Genomic DNA, 21,210 nt, shown 5'->3' with positions numbered 1-21,210 from the left:
TGTTTGACACCCCTGCCCTAGGGGAACCAGTCTCCATAGGGTATAATGGAGTGCCCAGCAGACCTTTCCCTCCCCCCCCTTTCTACTAACCTTGAAGCGGGGGAAGTGCCTCCAACCCGGGAGGTCTCCTGCCCGCAATTGGGGATTGGCAACTCTACCCTCACCACATCTGGTGAATAATCAGTGGGGTGAAATTAGGGTTGTCAGCTCTGGGCTGAGAAATAACTGGAGATTTTCGGGGTGGAGCCTGAGGAGGGTGGGGCTTGGGGAGGGACCTCAGCAAGGAGGTAATGCAAAGGGTACCACCCTCCAAAGCAGCCATTTTCTCCAGGGGAACTAATCTTGCTCATATGAAAATCTATTGTAATAGTGGGAGATTGGAGGTTGGCACCCCAAATTGAAATTTTGGCAGAACAGGAGCAATGAAATAGATTTCAGGTGAGAAGAAGAAACTGGTGTCTGGTTCAGTAGGGCCTTTTCCAAGAGGAAGAGGACACCCAAGTAATCTAGAACTATGTGCTCGTACATCCATTCTACTCTAGCGGTACCTGGGAGAGTGACTGGTGGATGAATGCTTAGACCTTTCCAAAGAGATTCAAGGCAGCCCCATGCAAACACAACAGTTTAACCACGGCTGATTTCCCCTTTACCAATAGTTAAGGGTTTTGTTAACAGGGAGTTGGCCACTTGGGTTGCCAGATCTGTGTTGGAAAACACCTGGGACTTGGGGAGAGGAGGGGCCTCAGTATAGTACAGTGCCATAGAGTCTATCCTGCAAAGCATTTCCTCCAGGGGAGCTGATCTCTGCCAGCTGGAGATCAGTTGTAAAAAGCTGGGGATCTCCAGGCCCGACCTGGAGGCTGGCAACCCTAAGTGCTGTGTTTGCCCTGAGCTGCAGCTTGTGCCAGGGGAGCTCAATAGCCTTTTCATTCACATTCAAACTCTTTGGGTAAATAAGAAGTAAAAAACCTTGTGAGCTCTTGCTAAGAGAAGTGGAGCCAATGAACAGCATCAATACACCAGAGATTTTCTGAGCCTTTCAAACCAGAAGCTGGTTTAGGGTTTTGTGGGGTCAGCACACAGACCCTGGGCTTGTGAAAGTCGGTTATCTAAAGGACTGGCACTCAGTTAATATTAAATAATTAAACATGGCAGTAAGAACCATTGAATAGACTTGTAATTAGCCACGAGCGTGGTACCCTGTGGCAAGTCAGAAGGGTCTCTGGGCAAACAGGAAGCTTTCATGAATCTAGGATATTTTCTTTCTTTCAGGCTGTTGGTGTGTTACAAAAATGTAATATAGGAAATTTGTGGACAAATAGGCTAACAACATTTGTTTGGGTGAATAGTTTTTTTTTTGGGGGGGGGGAGGGAGATAGAATGAATTCACTGGGCATGTGGATGTGTCACGAGGACACCCGCAAGCATTTGAAACAACTCAAAAGGTTCATTTAACTTTAAAGAACCAACTGCAAACACATCGACTGAGGGGAAAACCAGGAAAATATGAAATGAGGCTTCGATTGCTTTAGCTCCGTCTAGCCCAAATGTGATTATCACTCTTTTTGATAGTCCCAACGCCACTTGCCACAATAATCTCCAACCTCCACTCAGTTTCTCACTGTGCCACTAAAGTAGCTACAACCTGCCACAGAAGTAGTATCGATATAAATTTTACCTCAGACAGAAATGTTACCTCAGCTTGACCAATTTATAACTGATGGGGGGGGCGGAACTGAGGAGAGAGAGAGAGGACTGTCCAATCAGTGGAAATGCCTCAACCAATCAGCGACAGCCTTTCTGTTTGCATCAGAGGAGCAACTGAAGCTTCTCCCCCACTGAGGTGGGTAAAAATTACCTCAGCCACAGTCAGTTCATTAAAAACCAGAGAGAACAGACAAACAGCACAACTGAATAATCTTTTAGTCACTCCAGGACCTTAGCCACAGATCATAAAACTCAATTTATAAATTGCAGTTTGATTACACCCCCATAAGTTGTGGTGACTGAATGCAGATGTTTAAATGGTGGTGTGTTGGTTGGTACTAACTCAAGAATTCAAGTTAGGGCAGTGGTCCCCAGCTTGAATTCCTGGTGCCTGTCAGTGGGTTTTCTGCCCTCCATTTTATTTTTCCAAAGCAAATAACTACTCCTGGCTTTCCTCTGCCTCACTGGAGCAGAAGGTGGTGCTTCAGAGGAACTTAGGAGGCATTACCATTGGGTCTGTACTTTGCAATTGGCCCTGCTCTTTTGGCAGCCTTTTTGTGATTGGCCCCAGACCCTTACAGCATCCATGTAATGGTCCTGCCCACTCCCCAGATGAGGGCAGGGGAACCCCTGGTTTAGAGACCCTCCTCCCACTTCAGAGTTATCAGAAAGCGGAGGGGGAGGGAATTTTATTTATTTATTTATTTATGATTTATATCCCGCCCTTCCCACAAAGATGGCTCAGGGCGGCTCACAACAGATAATAAAACAAAAATTAAATTAACATTTAAATATATAAGCGCTTAAAACAGTCAAAACATTTAAAACCTTAAAACATCAAACCTTATAACAGTATAAATAGCAAGAATCTGGTAAGCTACATTAGTTTCCCATATCAGTTAGGTGTAAGCTAGCCGGAAGAGGGTTGTCTTACAGGCCCTGCGTAACTGAATAAGGTCCCGCAGGGCCCTCACCTCCTCCGGTAGCTGGTTCCACCATGTAGGGGCCATAACAGAGAAGGCCCTGTCCCTAGTAGATTTAAGGCGGGCTTCTTTTGGCCCAGGGATAGCGAGAAGGTTTCTTTTGGCCCAGGGATAGTGGGTTCCCGACCTCAGTACTCTCTGGGGAACATGTGGGGAGAGATGGTCCTTCAGGTAGGCAGGTCCCAGGCCATATAGGGCTTTAAAGGTAATAACCAGCACCTTGTACCGGACTCGGTATATTATTGGAAGCCAGTGCAGAGCCCGAAGACCAAATGTGCCCCCATCTTGGGAGGCCCAATAACAGCCGGGCCGCGGCATTCTGCACCAGCTGCAATTTCCGAGTTCAGCACAGGGGCAGCCCCATGTAGAGGGCATTGCAGTAGTCCAACCTCGAGGTGACCGTAGCATGGATCACTGTTGCTAGGTCGTCGCGATCCAGGAAGGGAGCCAACTGCCTTGCCCACCTAAGATGAAAAAACGCGGACTTGGCAGTGGCTGCTATCTGAGCCTCCATCTTTAGGGAAGGCTCCAATAGTACCCCCAGGCTCTTGACCTTGTCCGCCGCCATCAGCGGCGCACCGTCAAAAACTGGCAAGGGGATTTCCCCCCCCCCCCTGGTCCCCGACGACCCAAGCAAAGGACCTCTGTCTTCGCAGGATTTAGTCTCAGTCCACTCAGTCTGAGCCATTCAGCCATGGCCTATAGTGCCTGATCCAGATTTTCTGGGGCGCAGACCGGTCGGCCGTCCATAAGCAGATAGAGCTGGGTGTCATCAGCATACTGGTGACACCCCAGCCCATACCTTCGGGCAATCTGGGCAAGGGGTCGCATATAAATGTTGAATAACATCGGGGAGAGAACCGCTCCCTGGGGCACACCACAGTCGAGTGTGCGCCTCCGGGATAGCTCCCCCCAATCGTGACCCTTTGTCCCCGACCTTCAAGGAAAGAGGAAAGCCACTGTAAGGCCAACCCCTGAATCCCCGCGTCGGCAAGGCGGCAAGTCAGTAACCGATGGTCGACCATATCGAACGCCGCCGATAGGTCCAACAACATCAGCACTGCCGAGCCACCCCGATCCAGAAGCCTGCTGGGCACTCCATTATTCCCTATGGAGACTGATTTCCATAGGGTACAATGGAGAAATGATATGTGGGTATGTGGAGCTTGAAGGGGGCTGTTTTTTGAGGTAGAGGCACCGATTTTTCAGCATAACTTCCAGTGCCTCTCTTCAAAATACCCTCCAAATTTCAAAAAGATTGGACCAGGGGTCCAATTCTATAAACCCCAAAAGAAGGTGCCCCTATCTTTCATTATTTCCAAATGCAGGGAAGGTATTTAAAAGGCATGCGGTCCCTTTAAATGTGATTGCCAAAATTCCCTTTGGAGTTAAATCATACTTGTCACACCCTTGCTCTTGGCTGCACCCCCAAAGTCCCCAGATATTTCTTGAGTTGGATCAGGTAACCCTAGAACCTACCCAACTGCTACAGCCATCTTTTGAAGCCCTGCTTCTGTTCTGGCCTGTCACTTTTTCTTAACCTAACCTAGCTAACAAGGTTGTTACAAAGGTAAGATAGAGGAGGAGTGCAGCACAGTTCTCAGTTCCTTGAAGGAAGAGTGGGATACAAATGTTTACATTGAAACATAATGCATATTGTGAGGTTTCTACTGTTCAATATGGTAGGAACATCACAGGAATAATGGACTTGGCAGTGTTTTTCAGCAAGCCAGTTTGGTGTAGTGGTTAAGTGCGCGGACTCTTATCTGGGAGAGCCAGGTTTGATTCCCCACTCCTCCACTTGCAGCTGCTGGAATGGCCTTGAGTCAGCCATAGCTCTTGCAGAGTTGTCCTTGAAAGGGCAGCTTCTATCAAAGCTCTCTCAGTCCCACCTACTGCACAGGGTGTTTGTTGTGGGGGAGGAAGGGAAAGAAGATTGTGAGCTGCTCTGAGTGAACGGCAGGATACAAATTCAATCTTCTTCTATTATAAGCTCTCTCACAATCCTCGAACATATATGGATCTGCCTAATACAGAATAAGATCACTGGTCCCATCCATCTCAGTACCATCTGTCCAGGTTTTCAAGCACTGCTACCGGAGACAACTTTATTGGACCCTGAAGCATCCTGCATGCAAAGCAAGTAACCTGCTGTCTTCCTTTTAAAAAATTTTATTTACCCCAACAAACATCAGACAAGGCAGGCAATGGCGATTCTCTTTGTATTGAAGAGAAAAGGTAGCCAAGTAGGGAGTGAGTTCGTGAACCACACAATGAGCTCATGAATCAGGTAGGATTCTGATCCCAGCATCCCAAAACAACACCCTAACCACTACCTTCTTTTAAATGTTTGTTTGAAAAGTTAGGAAATTGTTTTTCCCAAATCCACCCATCCTGTCATCCTTGTTTGCACCCAAACAACAGTTTTTAGCTCAGAGATGAATGATTAATCTTTCTGGAATTAACAGAATAAGCAGAGAGTCCAAGAGAAACAGGAGTCAACTTTGTAAGGGGGAAAAAACATTGGTTGCTACCATCTCCGGATGTCGTTTGTTGATCTTTAATCTCTTTTTGCTTGCCATTGTGAAAAATACAAAGCTTTGTATTCAGAAACCTCATCTATTTCCTAGCACAGGAGGCACTGACCCACCATAAATCTGAGCAAAGATATCCCTTTCCAGATCTGTTCAAAGATTGCCAAGACTGGAAATGACAATCTCTAAAATCGCTTTATCCAGCTTTCTAGTAGTGCCGAAATCCCAGATGACTTTACAAATCTGGCTTTCGGCAATTTCAAAGGCAATGGCTAGATACCGAAGTCGTGGCTTCCTAGCACAGATGTGCACATGCGCAAGCAGCCACATCTGTATCACACATTTTTATCTACATATGAAACTCATTACATTTGAAATGGATCTCACACAGGTTTCACACCAGTGTTCAGGTTAGGGCTCTGCTGAATCTTCAGGAGGACTGGAGTTTCCAGAAATCCATCTGGACTTTCCACTAGTTCATGAGCTTCCTGTACTTTCTGGCTGCAGAATGTGAGGATTTGTCAAGTTGTAAGGTTCTCATTCGGGCTACAGGTATTCAACATGGCTGCAAAAGACAATACTAGGAAAAGTTGAACGTAGCAGGAAACGAAGACGACCCAACAGGAGACGAATTGACTCGGGAGGAATTCTAGCAGGAGCTCCTTTGCATATTAGGCCACACACCCCTGATGCAGCCAATCCTCCAAGAGCTTGCAAGACTCTTTTTTGTAAGCTCTTGGAAGATTGGCTACATCAGGGGTGTGTGGCCTAATATGCAAAGGAGCTCCTGCTGGAATTCTACCCCTGGACTTAACCAAGGAAGTCACAGCCCTCAGGCTGCAAGACCTGAGCAAAGCTCTTAATGATAGGACATTTTGGAGGTTATAAATTCATAGGTTTGCCATAAATCGGAAGAGACTTGAGGGCACTTAACACACACGTGTCGCCGGACGGTCTAGGTGGGAAGGAAAGTTAACATGGCAAGAAGCTGCTCCTGTTTTCTTGAAAAAGGAAATCCTGGTCTTCCCCTCAAAGTGCAATTGGCTTCCAAACCCAGTTTCTCTGCACAACCTTGCCATATGGCAGAAACTGGGCCACGGCTTGTTTATCAAGCAAATATGCCTCTGACAAGAGGAGAGATAACCAGGATGTGCCCGCTCTGTCTTTGTTTAATCTGCTCTGTTGTCAGGCAGGGCGGCGGGCCAGTAAAAGTTTCTCCTTTTGCCTAGGCTCCATGGGCGTACCGGCTTCAGAATTTATACAAATAAAGGAAGAAACTCAAAGTGCCGGCAGCACCGATCTGATTACAGAGTCATTTATTTTCTGGTCGTTAATAATTTGTGCAATAAAAGATTGCGTGCCTTTCTGAGTTAGTAGGAGTTATTGGCACAAATTTCCCCTCCGTGCCGGTGTGAGGCTGTGCTTGGAACATAAATTATTAGTTTCTTATCGCTCTCCTCTTCATTTTTCATGCTGCCACGGCTGAATCGCCAGAAGCCTGCCCCTGAGTCTTGCTCTTATTTTATGCTGCAGGGGCGAAGCGGTTATTCAGCCTTTCATTATACAAGCATCTCAAGCATTCCAGACCTCCCCCCACCCCCAGCCTTGGCAACCGAGGTGTGCCCGCTATCTTGTGTTTGCTTGTGTGCACACAACCGCCTGTGGAGACAGCCAGGTATTCCACCACACCGTCAGCTCTGCTTCTAACAAACACGCCCTTCGCTGACAGCAGCCGGGAATGACAACATGACAGCCTTCTACTACCCTGCCAAGTTCTGACAAGATATCCATCTGGAATACTAGCAAGATGGTTGCATATGTTTCTCAGCAAGCCACCCCCGTGCTTAGCTATGTGGGAAGGATGCCTGGGAGACATTACAAATGTTGGCGGAGGAAACCGTGGTACTCAAACAACAGTGCACCAGCCTACAGTGGGGCTGATGGTCATTTGGGTGACCAAGCAGTCTCCTAACAAGCCAAGAGGTGAGGAGCCAGGGTAAAGAGTTCCATCCACACTGGGGTTGCCTGGAGCTCTTTGCAGAAATAGGTTCCACAGCAGTGAAGTTGTGACGGAAAGGCCAGAGAGCCGGTTTGGTGTAGTGGTTAAGTGCGCGGACTGAATCTTAATCTGGGAGAACCGGGTTTGATTTCTCACTCCTCCACTTGCAGCTGCTGGAATGGCCTTGGGTCAGTCATAGTTCTCACAGAGCTGTCCTTAAAAGGGCAGCTTATGTGAGAGTTCTCTCAGCCCCACCCACCTCACAGGGTGCCTGTTGTGGGGGAAGGAGATAAAGGAGATTGTAAGCTGCTGAAACTCTGATTCAGAGAGAAGGGCCAGGTATAGATCTCCTCCTCCTCTTCTTCTTCTTCTTCTTCTTCCCTCATCTATCTGAAAATTCAAAGCAAGGAAGATTCACAGATCTCTGGATGGCAGTTTCCTGTGCTACTGCTTTGGAGTTTTAAAGTCTAGGCAGGATATATTAGGAATTGAGCCAAAGTAGTTACGTGACAAAAAAAAGTCCAGGCCTGCAAGGGGAACTGAGTTTTTGAACTGGAAACCTCGTGGCCCATGGCTTAGCCAACTACCAGGGACTATCTGCAAGTTGCAACTAAACCTCAGAGGTCATTTGCAGCCACAGAAGCAAACAGGAGCCTGCTATAGCATCTCCTCCATCTAGCTGGAACTTTTGGACTGGCCAGGCTCTGGCTTGTTCAATCCCTGTTTTGGGCTCCAGCAATTGGCCTTGGAGAACACACAACTGGAGGTCTGGATTTGGGTAGCATCACCATCCGTGGCTTCAGTTTCGCCTGGCAAGCCCCTGTGGTACTGCATAATTGTCAGCAACTGAACAGCATGTAAAGGGACTTGCTTTATCCCCCTGGATTTCTGGCTTAGCGTGTGAAGTGCCTTTGATGGCACAGGGAGGGAGCTGCCGTCCAGATGGACCTAAAGGAGGAGGAAGGGCAGTGGCCTTCCCAGAAACAGAGACAGAAAGCATTCAGACAACAGGAGGATTCCTGGGCATGTTCACTCTGTTTCAATTGCAAATGCTGACTGAGCTAAATTTGAGTCCAGCAGCCCCTTAGAGACTAAGATGATGATATTGGATTTATATCCTGCCCTCCACTCCAAAGAGTCTCAGAACGGCTCACAATCTCCTTTACCTTCCTCCACCACAACTGACACCCTGTGAGGTAGATGAAGATATTGGATTTATATCCCGCCCTCCACTCTGAAGTCTCAGAGCGGCTCACAGTCTCCTTTACCTTCCCCCCCCCCCACAACAGACACCCTGTGAGGTAGATGAAGATATTGGATTTATATCCCGCCCTCCACTCCGAAGAGTCTCAGAGCGGCTCACAATCTCCTTTACCTTCCTCCCCCACAACAGACATCCTGTGAGGTAGATGAAGATATTGGATTTATATCCTGCCCTCCACTCCGAAGAGTCTCAGAGCGGCTCACAATCTCCTTTCCCTTCCTCCCCCACAACAGACACCCTGTGAGGTAGATGAAGATATTGGATTTATATCCCGCCCTCCACTCTGAGGAGTCTCAGAGCGGCTCACAATCTCCTTTACCTTCCTCCCCCATAACAGACATCCTGTGAGGTAGATGAAGATATTGGATTTATATCCCGCCCTCCACTCCGAAGAGTCTCAGAGCGGCTCACAATCTCCTTTCCCTTCCTCCCCCACAACAGACACCCTGTGAGGTGGGTGGGGCTGAGAGGCCTCTCCCAGAAGCTGCCCTTTCAAGGACAAGCTCTGCCAGAGCTATGGCTGACCCAAGGCCATGCTAGCAGGTGCAAATGGGGAATCAAACCCGGTTCTCCCAGATAAGAGTCCACACACTTCACCACTACACCAAACTGGCTCTCCTGGCAACCCTAACCAGTAGGGTTGCCAGGTCCGACTCAAGAAATATTTGGGGACTTTGGGGGTGGAACCAGGATACTTTGGGGACGGAGCCAGGAGCAAGGGTGTGACAAGCACAATTGAACTCCTAAGGGAGTGCTGGCCATCACATTTAAAGGGACCGCATGCCTTTTAAGTGCCTTCCCTCCATTTGGAATAATGAAGGATGGGGCACCTTCTTTTGGGACTCATAGAACTGGACCCTTGGGGGATTTTTTGAAGAGAGGCACCAGATGCTATGCTGCAAATCTGGTGCCTCTACCTAAAAAACCCAGCCCCCCAGAGCCACAGATACCCACGGATCAATTCTCCATTATACCCTATGGGAACTGGTCTCCATAAGGCAAAATGGAGTGCTCAGCAGACATTTCCCCCCCTTGCTTTTTGATGACCCTGAAGTGGGGGGAGGGCCTCCAAACTGGGGGATCCCCTGTCTTCACCTGAGGATTGGCAACCCTATTCACCAGATTTTCACGGTATGTGAGATTCAACACGCCTTCATCTGATATTGACGGAACATGACTTCTATATCCATGGAAGACACACTTTTCTACACCTGTATGGGCCAGCCCCCACGAGGTCTGCTTTTCACAAACAACAGAAGGATGTGATTGGTGTGACAGTGCCCCAACGCTTGTTTCTACAGAAAGCAGGTAAGACATTCTCTTCCATCGCTGGAGAAGGCACAACAGAGGGTGAATGGAACACACAGAAGGACAAGGTGTCAATCCAAGATTGATGACTCAGTGCCCAGTCGGTCCCCCAGCGGTTATGCAACACAGTGAGTGACTCACTGATCTTTTCAAACTGAGGCTGACATCCGTCACATGAGATCTACCGGGTCTGCCATTCACACTGCATGTCGAATATTTCTCTGCCTGAATTCTGTTTTGCAAGGAGGCTGTGAAGGCTAGTGGCTATCAGGCACTGTTTATTGAAGCCGGGGCTTTTTTTTTATTAAGAACACACAGAAACGCAGTTCTGGCTGCCTTGGTGTCAGGGGATGTGGCCTAATATGCAAATAAACGCTGCTGGGCTTTTTCTACGGAAAAGCCCTGTGCAAAACAATGTGATGTCAGGGGGCATGGCCTAATGTGCAAATTAGTACCTACTGGGCTTCTTCTATAAAAATAAAGCCCAAGTTGAAGCCATATATGGTTGGCACTGTTGGGTTTCTGATGCAATTTCACTTCCTGTTGCCATGAGTTAATTAAGTGTTTGTATATGCATGCTGATGTTTAGCCAGTGAGTAGGTAGAGCCAATGAGAATGTTTGCACGTACTTCCCGCCAAGGCTAGGTGTCGATATGCATAGTGACCATTGAGGGAGAGCCCTAATAGGCTAATCCATTTATTTGGGTGGTGGTCTAAGGGAAACCTTTTGGTCAGTTTTATTGCCCTTTGTGTTAAGCCCTTAGATCTCCCTGCAGTTGAAGTTAGGACTCCAGAGAGTCGAGATGTAGCCTAGAAGCTAGATAGGATATAGAATCCTTTTTTTCTAGAAATCTCAGTCAACCTTTTCCTCATAAGTAAAGTAAACTACTTTTATTCTTAAGCTAAACCGTGTGCCTGGCTGTTATTCGTGGTTCTCTCCATGTTACTCTGCTAATCGTATATCTAAACCCCAACAGGCACAAGGGCAGGCAAGCAGCTGGGGCAGATGGCAGACAAGTATAGGAGGAAGGAACAGGCCTCCTCGGACTGAGGAAAAACTGCCGTTCTGGGAGCTTTGGATCAGCTAGTGAAACCTCTACTGTCACCTGACTTTCAAGGCCAGTAGGCTCCTGGGCTGTTGTGGAGCGAATGTCCCAGATGGAACCATCCACAATTCCTTTTTCTGACCAGCAGTCTTGGTGGTGCAAGGAACCACCAAGATTTAGATCTGCAAGACAGCCCTGTTTGAAGTGGGCCTGACACAATAAGTCCTTCTTTGATATTGACCGACAGCAAGAAGAGTCATTCCCTTGTTCGTTTCCAAAGCTTCATCACACAGGAAGGGAACGCCTAGTTGACTGGTGAGCCAGTTCTGCTTACAAGCAGTGGAGACTGGCCACAGGCATAGACAGCTTTAAAAAAAAAGCATAAGATTCATGGAGGAGGTCCATCAGTGGCTACTAGCTGCTGCAGTGACTGAGGGGAACCACCACATTTAGAGTCACAAAGCCTCTGAATCCCAGAGCCATGAGACCACATCAGGGGAAAGCTTCAGCCTCTCTGCCCTATTGTTGGCCACTCTGTGAGAAAGGATGCTGGACTAGACAGACCATGGCTCTGATTCAGCAGGGCTCTTCTGATGTTCTTATGAAAGTCTCGGCCTCTATGCCCTGCTGTTGGACCTCCAGAGGAACTGGCTGGCTACTAAGTGAGACAGGATGGTGGATTAGACGGACTACGGCTCTGATACAGCAGGGCTCTTCTGATGTTCTTATAAAGGCCTCGGCCTCTATGCCCTGCCGTTGGACCTCCAGAGGAACTGGCTGGCTACTATGTGAGACAGGATGCGGGACTAGACGGACCATGGCTCCGATCCAGCAGGGCTCTTCTGATGTTCTTATAAAGGCCTCGGCCTCTATGCCCTGCCGTTGGACCTCCAGAGGAACTGGCTGGCTACTATGTGAGACAGGATGCTGGATTAGACGGACCACGGCTCTGATACAGCAGGGCTCTTCTGATGTTCTTATAAAGGCCTCGGCCTCTATGCCCTGCCGTTGGACCTCCAGAGGAACTGGCTGGCAACTATGTAAGACAGGATTCTGAACTAGACAGACCACGGCTCTGATACAGCAGGGCTCTTCTGATGTTCTTATGAAGGCCTCGGCCTCTATGCCCTGCCGTTAGACCTCCAGAGGAACTGGCTGGCTACTATGTAAGACAGGATGCTGGACTAGATGGACCATGGCTCTAATCTAGCAGGGCTCTTCTGATGTTCTTATCAGATGAACATCTGAAGGTCCATTTTGTAGACAGAGATCCAGAGTCCAGGTGGCAAGAACTGCAGGGATAGGGCATGCTATTTTCAACCCTGCACACAATTCACATCTGCAGGATCATTTAGTTCCTGCCAATCCACATGATGGACAGGGAACAGCATGCACGGGCTTTGCATTCTTTACAACTGGCTTCCCGGCCTGAGTGCCGGAGTATCCCAGAGAGTGCCAGAGTGTCTCAGCTTTCAAAGGGGAGTCCAGGCAGCTGCCTCCTAGACACAAGCCAAGGCAATGAGTTGGATTCTAGGTCCCGTCTCCAGAGTGCAATGCAGCAGCCTTGGTGGAGCCCTGCCCAGCCTCCTGCGACCCACCCCAGAGTTGAAGAAGAAGAAGACTGCAGATTTATACCCCGCCCTTCTCTCTGAATTAGAGGCTCAGAGCGGCTTACAATCTCCTTTATCTTCTTCCCCCGCAACAGACACCTTGTGAGGTGGGTGGGGCTGAGAGGGTTCTCACAGCAGCTGCCCTTTCAAGGACAACTCCTACGAGAGCTATGGCTGGCCCAAGGCCATTCCAGCAGGTGAAAGTGGAAGAGTGGGGAATCAAACCTGGCTCTCCTAGATAAGAGTCCGCATACTTAACCAGGACACCAAACTGGCAAGAAGCCGATGAGGGAGAATTATGCGGCTTCATATTGTTCAGACACACAAACCCAAAGCGCTCCCTGGTGAGAAATTATATTTTAGGAGTACTCCGCTGAGCCGCAACCAAGGCAGGGGGGAAAAAATAAACCGAGAGTGTGTCACAAATGCCAAGCGTAAGTGTAAGAATAGCTGCAGCAAGCGCCGAGGAAGGAAGGAATGCAAATATAAAGTGTATGCGGGACGGGGGGGGGGGGGGGAGGTGTCAGTGAACGCAGGAGCTGCAGGACAGATCCTTTCCTCAACTATTTCTCTAAGGTCTGGAAGCCACAACGCAACAGGATGTGCTGGGGAGGCAACGTAAGCACCCCTGCGAGAGAAATCATTCAAAATAGCTTTCAGCTCCCTGTCCTTCTGGACAGAGTAGAGGCGCCCTTGGCGAGAGTCCAAGAGAAGTCTGGCAACGGCCCAGCGGCGGAAACTCTAGCAATTAGTCACACTCACGCACACACATGCACACTCGCTCTCCTCTCGGCCCCTACTGACACAGCTTATCCATCGTGATGACATAACTCACAAATAGGGATTACTACCCCTCTTTCCCAGGCAATGGTTGATTTGTGTGCTTCCTTTAAATGCCTGTACGTTTTAAACTGCCCTTTTACCTTGCACCGAGGACTCAGGAGAACTCTCTCACAGACGCTCCCATGCAGGGAGTGGACCTAGGAGATTTGGGGGGTGGATCTAGGAGGCTTCTCATTCCCTAAAATAAATGAATAAAAATACAGCAGTGCAGTTCCCCTGAATAGTCTTCATTTCTTCCCTACCAGCTGACTGTACTCCACTTCCCCCCTCCCCACTCTCTCTCTCTCACACACACACACACACAAAGCAGCCAAAATAAACAGATTGGAAGCACACACTTTGTGGTCTCACTGGGGGAATTTACTCACTATGGAAGTTGTTGAATGCTGTGTACTCAACCAAGTTCTTCAGACTAATACGTGGAAAACAGAGGTTCTACTTTACTCTTTAGTATTTTTCTGTCCAAAGACCTCTAACAGGGCTGTAAAACAAATGGAGGGGGAACTGGCCGCTTTCTCCCAACGGCTACGTTGTTCTGCAGGCTCACCCCACCTCCATTCTAAGCTCTGCTCATGACCTGAGTTTGGGGAGGGACGGTGGCTCAGTGGTAGAGCATCTGCTTGGGAAGCAGAAGGTCCCAGGTTCAATCCCTGGCATCTCCAAAAAAGGGTCCAGGCAAATAGGTGTGAAAAACCACAGCTTGAAACCCTGGAGAGCCGCTGCCAGTCTGAGAAGACAATACTGACTTTGATGGACCAAGGGTCTGATTCAGTAGAAGGCAGCTTCATATGTTCATATGTTGTTCAATGATCTTGGCGGAAGCTGGATTCAGGTAGCCAGCTCAAGGTTGACTCAGCCTTCCATCCTTCCGAGGTCGGTAAAATGAGTACCCAGCTTGCTGGGGAAGGCAATGGCAAACCACCCCGTAAAAAAGTCTGCCGTGAAAAAGTTGTGAAAGCAATGTCACCCCAGAGTTGGAAACGACTGGTGCTTGCACAGAGGACTACCTTTACTTTTTACCTTTTTAAACTTTTCTAAAAGCAAATTGTTCCCAAGTGTCTTCTTCAGCCTTCCGAGGTGGAAAGGCATATGGTGGCTGTGGGGGGAGGGCTTCTCGCTGGCCGGGGACAGGAAAGAGCCTGCAAAACCAGGAAATTCCCCCACTGGGACTTGGGGATTGGCAAACCTGGATATTCCTGGAGATTGGGGAAGGGGTTTGCTTGGGAGGTGGTGGCTGAAGATCTAGAATTACAACTGGTGGCCAGACTATGTAAATAATTTATTTCAAATATTTATTCCACTTCTCCAGGAGAAAATGGCTGCTTTGGGAGGCGGACTGCATGATATTATACCTGAGGTCTCTTCCCTCATTAAACGACCCCCCCCCCCCCGGCTCTGCTCTCAGATCTCCAGGTATTTTCAAACCCAGAGTTGGCAACCACGCTAGGAGGGCACAGAGGCTGGGGATGGCAGGAAGCTCAGCAGGGAGTGGAAGTAAGTAAGTAAAGTAAAGTAAAATTTTATTTGTATCCCGCCCTCCCCCGCCGGAGCAGGCTCAGGGCGGCTAACAACAAAAAAGATAACAATACATTGATAAAACATTATACTAATGAACATTAATAATAAAACCACTTAATACATTAGTTAAAACAATTAATCTAATACATTAAAGTAAACCTAACAATTGATGTAGACGGCGAGTGTTTTTTGTTATGCACTTATTGCTCAGCTGTTCGTGAATGCCAATTTAAAGAGGGCGGTCTTGCAGGCCCTGCGGAACTGGTCAAGGCCATAGACTCCGCCCTCCAAAGCAGTCATTTTCTCCAGGGAAGGAGGAGGAGGAGGAGGAGATTGGATTTATACTCCACCCTTCACTACCCAAAGGAGTCTCAGATAATCTTACAATCTCCTTTTCCTTCCTCTCCCCACAACAAGATACCCTGCAAGACAGGTGGGGCTGAGAGAGCTCTGACAGAAACTGCTCTTGAGCAGAACTGCTCTGAGAGAGTCATGACTGACCCAAGGTCACTCCAGCAGTTGCAATTGGAGGAGTGGGGAATCAAGTCTGGTTCTCCCAAGTAAGAGTCCTCGCACTTAACCACTACACCAAACTGGCTCTCAACAGATCTCCGTAATCTGGAGACCAGCTGTAATTCTGGAAGATCCCCTGGCCCCACCTGGAGGTTGGCAACCAAAACCAGCAACCCTGCATGCTGAACTCAAAGCTGATGAGAAAGCAGCTCTCCTGCCCACTGTGATGCCCCCCACCCTCTAGCCACAGGGCCAAACCCTCAACCTCCTCAATTCAGAAGGAAAAAACCCTAACTTTTGTTGTGAACATCAAAGTTCTGGACTCTTTGCCGAGAGAGGAAAAGAGATGACTCTGGGCCCGGCAAAAAGAAAATAAATAACTGGGGTTCTCCGGATGATCCATCCTTCACTCCTCATCTGGGATCTCGGGTGGCCTCTGGAACACCAAAGGGCACCTCCCAAAGGCTCCCAGAAGAACCCGCTGGCTCAGCCTTTGATCTCAGCATTTCGGGATATTTATCATTCTTTCCTCCGTTTACAAGAGCGCCGTCTCTCTCTCTCGCCTTTCTCTCTCTCTCCCACCCTGTCAAAGATCCGTACAGAATTTGTTTTCCTGCCACCAGCAGCTGTCAAGGCCGTGCTTTCTACAAAATAAGATGGCGGGGTGCCAGCAAGCCCTCCTCGTTAAAATAATGCCTCTCCAAAGGCCCGCACCTGGTGTCTCCCCACCCTCTGCAATTCGTGCTCCCCCCCCCCCAGCCCGGCCCACCTCCCACCATCCACAGATCTTCTTAGTCGCATTCCTGCAGAGCCAAAAATCGCTCCCTCCACCACAGAGGCCGCCAAAAACACAGAGGGGAGGCCTTATCCTCGCCCTGTGAAATTTGAGGGGAGGGGGCTTCCCCCCAAAAAAGAGGGGAAGACGGATCTTTGGGAGACTCTGCCAGGCAAGTTCAACAGCTGAGGCGCAGATGGAATTGGACTCCTGCCTGAGAACTGAACAGGTCAAACCTGTGCCAGGAAGTCTCTGGGTGGGTGGTCCGTCCACACACCATTTTTCAAAGCAGCCCCTGGAAAACTGTTGCCACCCGCCGGGGTCCTTCGTTCCCCATCTCGCCCCTGCAATCTTGATAATAACTGAAGACCTGTCTTTGGTTGGCTTAATTCTATCAGCCTCGGACAGGAAGATATATTAAAGTAGGCACGCAGCTGAGATTCGCACGGGGAAATCTATCGCAAGAGAAAATCACGCCATCTTGCATTTTGTCTTTTTTGGTGCTTCTCTTGTCAGAGCTACAGTTACAGCCATGGGAGGGGGGGTTGCCTCTGAAGTTCCCCACTCCCCCGAGTTCTTTTTACCTGGTGTTCTTTTTACATTCTGAATGGGCTGCTATGCTGTCTTGGTGTCCTGGCTGCTGCCTGGAGTTTAAAGAAATAAAGGCCGGACGTCAGTATTTTGCACCAACCTGGATGGCTCAGGTGGGCCCAGTCTCATCAGATCTGGGAAGCTAAGCAGCGTCAGCTCTGGTTAGTACTGAGATGGGACACCCCCAAGGAAGTCCAGGGTTGCGATTGGGTCTTTCTTTTGTAGCAGGAACTCCTTTGCATATTAGGCCACACCCCTTGATGTAGCCAACCCTCTTGGGGTTTTACAGTAGGCCCTGTACTAAGAGCTCTGTAAGCTCTTGGACGATTGGCTACATCGGTGTGCGTGTGGCCTAATATGCAAAAAAGTTCCCGCTACACCAAAAAAAGAGAAGCCCTTGTTGCAATGCAGAGGCAGGGCAATGGCAAGCCATCTCTGAACATCTCTTGCCAACTCAGCTTGGAATTTGACAGCATTTTCTATCCCAATTTAAGTATTTAACAGGCAAGATATAGTGGCTACTACCTTCAGTTTGAAAGCCAGTTTGGTGTAGTGGTTAAGTGTGCGGACTCCTATCTGAGAGAACCGGGTTTGGTTCCCCACTCCTCCACTTGCACCTGCTGGAATGGCCTTGGGTCAGCCATAGCTCTTGTAGGAATTGTCCTTGAAAGGGCAGCTGCTATAAAGAGCTCTCTCAGCCCCACCCACCTCACAGGTTGTCTGTTGTGGGGAGAGAAGATATAGAAGATTGTAAGCCGCTTGAGGCTCTGATTCAGAGAGAAAGGCGGGGTATAAATCTGCGGTCTTCTTCTTCTTCTTCTTGTCCTGCTGTGAACTTCATAGAAGCAGTGCAGCGTTTTTTTTGTTGGAGAACCAGAAGATGATCGGATGTACCCGATCCAGCCAAGTGATGTCTACGGTCTTATTAAGCATTGTTATTGGGGATGGAACTTCCGTGTACAGGGGCAGCAAATCTCAGGTGCTGGGAACATGTGCCAGGGGAAGTTATTTATCCAGGGCTCCCTTTTTTTGAGCAGGAACGCACAGGAATACAGTTCTGGCTGGCTTGGCATCAGGGGGTGTGGCCTAATATGCAAATGAGCCCCTGCTGTGATTTTTCTACCAAAAAAAGCACTATATTTATCTATTTATTTATGTTATCTCTAGTCCACTTTTCTCACAGGGACTCAAGGCACACAGAGCGAGTCCAGGGCAATCACAAAAAGAAAAGGGACATTCAATTGCCAATGCATTAGGATAGTAGGAGTCTGGAAGCAACCAGAAATCTAAATGATGGAACTGAAACATAGCATAAGTATTGGCATGTAAGCGATGCAAAAATTATGTAATGGGATGCTATTTGCAATAAGCTATACACAGCAGTATAGACCACAGTCTCTTATCATTTATGCCAATGAGTTTGTAAATACGTCAGTGACTCATGCCCAGCTGTTAGAAAGAGAATGAAGAAGGAAAAAAAGAGGTTGGTTTTTTATAACCTGCTTTTCTCTACCCCCATGGCGCAGAGTGTTAAAGCTGCAGTACTGCAGTCCTAAGCCCTTCTCATAACCTGAGTTCGATCCCCGGTGGAAGTTGGGGTTTTCAGGTAGCCGGCTCGAGGTTGACTCAGCCTTCCATCCTTCGAGGTCGGTAAAATGAGTATCCAGCTTGCTGGGGGGAAGTGTAGATGGCTGGGGAAGGCAATGGCAAAACACCCCATAAAAAGTCTGCTGTGAAAACGATGTGAAAGCAACGTCACCCCAGAGTCGGAAACGACTGGTGCTTGCACAGGGGACCTTTTCTTTCCTTTCTGCCTTGAGGAGTCTCAGAGCAGCTTACAATCCCCTTATCTTCCTCTTCCCACAACAGGCACTTGGTGAGGCAGGTGGGGCTGAGAGAGTTCAGAGAGAACTGTGACTGGCCCAAGGTCACCCAGTACTGTGGAGGAGGAGTGGGGAATCAAAACCAGTTCTCTAGATTAGCCTCTGCTGTTCTTCATCACTGTACCATGATGGATGCTAGATTAGAAGAGTTATTGGTCTGAGCCAGTAATGCTTTCCTGTTTGTATGCACATGTGCTCCAGTAGCTCTAGCACATACACAGAAACAGCAAGAAGAGAGTGTGACCTATCTTCCTGATCCCTGCCAAAGCCTAGGCCAGGAGTGGCCAACTGTGTCTCAGGAGCCACATGTGGCTCTTTCACACACATTGTGTGGCTCTTGAAGCCCCACTGCCCAGTCGGCTGCTTGGAGAAGGCATTTCTCTCTTTACATCACTTCTCCGAGCCAAGCCAGCCAGCAGCTTGGAGAATGCATTTAAAGTTGCTTTCTTTCTCCTCCACCTCCCTCCTTACTCCCCCAATCTATCTTCCTTCCTTCCGGTTTGGTGTAGTGGTTAAGTGTGAGGACTCTTATCTGGGAGAACCAGGTTTGATTCCCCACTCCTCCACTTGCAGCTGCTGGAATGGCCTTGGGTCAGCCATAGGTCTCGCAAGAGTTGTCCTTGAAGGGGCAGCTTCTGGGAGAGCTCTCTCAGCCCCACCTACCTCACAAGGTGTCTGTTGTGGGGAAAGAAGATAAAGGAGATTTGTAGGACCCTCATGGCGCAGAGTGGTAAGCTGCAATACTGTAGTTCAAAGCTCTGCTCACGACCTGAGTTCGATCCTGGCGAAAGTTGGGTTCAGGTAGCTGGCTCAAGGTTGACTCAGTCTTCTTCCGAGGTTGGTAAAATGAGTACCCCAGCTTGCTGGGGGGAAAGTGCAGATGACTGGGGAAGGCAATGGCAAACCACCCTGTTAAAAGTCTGCTGTGAAAACATTGTGATGCGACGTCACCTCAGAGTTGGAAACGACTGCTGCTTGCACAGGTGACTACCTTTACCTTTAAGCCGCTCTGAGACTTTGATTCAGAGAGAAGGGCAGGGTATAAATCTATGGTCTTCTTCCTTCCTTCCTTCCTTCCTTCCTTCTTCCTTCCTTCCTTCCTTCCTTCCTTCCTTCCTTCCTTCCTTCCTTCCTTCCTTCCTTCCTTCCTTCCTTCCTTCCTTCCTTCCCACATCTGATGTTCATGTCTTGCGGCTCCCAAACATCTAACGTTTATTCTATGTGGCTCTTTTAAGCAGCTTTGGCCACCCCTGGTCTGTGCATCTTCCAGAAACCACACCAGACATTTTTTAAAAAAAATTCAGACTGGAGGGCAGGGAATAATTATCATACAGTCTCGCCTTCCCCCAGCACCCAGGTTGGGGGCAAATACATAGATAACCAAATAAATGATCAGGGGCACCCTCTTCTCCCACTCCCTCAGCATAAGGCCATCTCCATCTAAATGGCAGCCTTTTGCATTTTCTATAGCAACCTTTATCCAGGCTCTCCAGGCCTCTGACAGGCATTAATTGATTATGCTTCCCCCGTCAATACTCCCGGGAGTTAAGTGACTAATGGCCAAGCAAATAGGACAGGGGAGGGCGGGGGAGAGAGAGAAAAGCGGGACGGGAACAATCCCTCTTGTGGAATAAGTATTTGGAATACAAAGTGGCCTAATTGTCCCCCCCCCAGCCCCCATCTGCAAGGAAGTTCTCCTGCACAGGGGAGGGACGGTGGCTTAGTGGTAGAGCATCTGCTTGGGAAGCAGAAGGTCCCAGGTTCAATCCCTGGCATCTCCAAAAAAGGGTCCAGGCAAATAGGTGTGAAAAACCTCAGCTTGAGACCCTGGAGAGCCGCTGCCAGTCTGAGAAGACAAGACTGACTTTGATGGACCAAAGGTCTGATTCAGTATAAGGCAGCTTCATATGTTCATATGTTCACATTGAAATGGACCAGAAATGGACAAGCCTACTAGCCTAGGCAGAAGAACTGCCCCCCCCCCGCCCCCCGCTTATCTCCTGTTCTCCTCATTGAGAATTGTACAGGAGAACGGCTGGCCAGTCCTGGGCCTTGGGGGGATGGGGTCAGACTTCTGTGCTGCTACGAAGAGCATTCCAAGACCTATTCCTGTGAATCAGCTCTCCTGCCTTTCAGTTTGGAAAAGAGAGAAGAAGAAGAAGAAGAAGAAGAAGAAGAAGAAGAAGAAGAAGAAGAAGAAGAAGAAGAAGAAGAAGAAGAAGAAGAAGAAGAAGAAGAAGAAGAAGAAGAAGAAGAAGAAGAAGAAGAAGAAGAAGAAGAAGAAGAAGAAGAAGAAGAAGATATTGGATTTATATCCCGCCCTCCACTCCAAAGAGTCTCAGAGCGGCTCACAATCTCCTTTACCTTCCTCCCCCACAACAGACACCCTGTGAGGTGGGTGGGGCTGGAGAGGGCTCTCCCAGCAGCTGCCCTTTCAAGGACAACCTCTGCCAGAGCTATGGCTGACCCAAGGCCATTCCAGCAGGTGCAAGTGGAGGAGTGGGAAATCAAACCCGGTTCTCCCAGATAAGAGTCCGCACACTTAACCACTACACCAAACTGGGGGGGGGGGGGGACATGAAAAGGTTTGTCAATTTAGGCATGGGGTGGAGAGAGTTGACCAAGAGAATCCCCCC

This window comes from Heteronotia binoei, chromosome 18, assembly GCF_032191835.1.
Source record: "Heteronotia binoei isolate CCM8104 ecotype False Entrance Well chromosome 18, APGP_CSIRO_Hbin_v1, whole genome shotgun sequence".
Taxonomy (NCBI): domain Eukaryota; kingdom Metazoa; phylum Chordata; class Lepidosauria; order Squamata; family Gekkonidae; genus Heteronotia; species Heteronotia binoei.
This window is presented reverse-complemented; position numbering follows the sequence as displayed.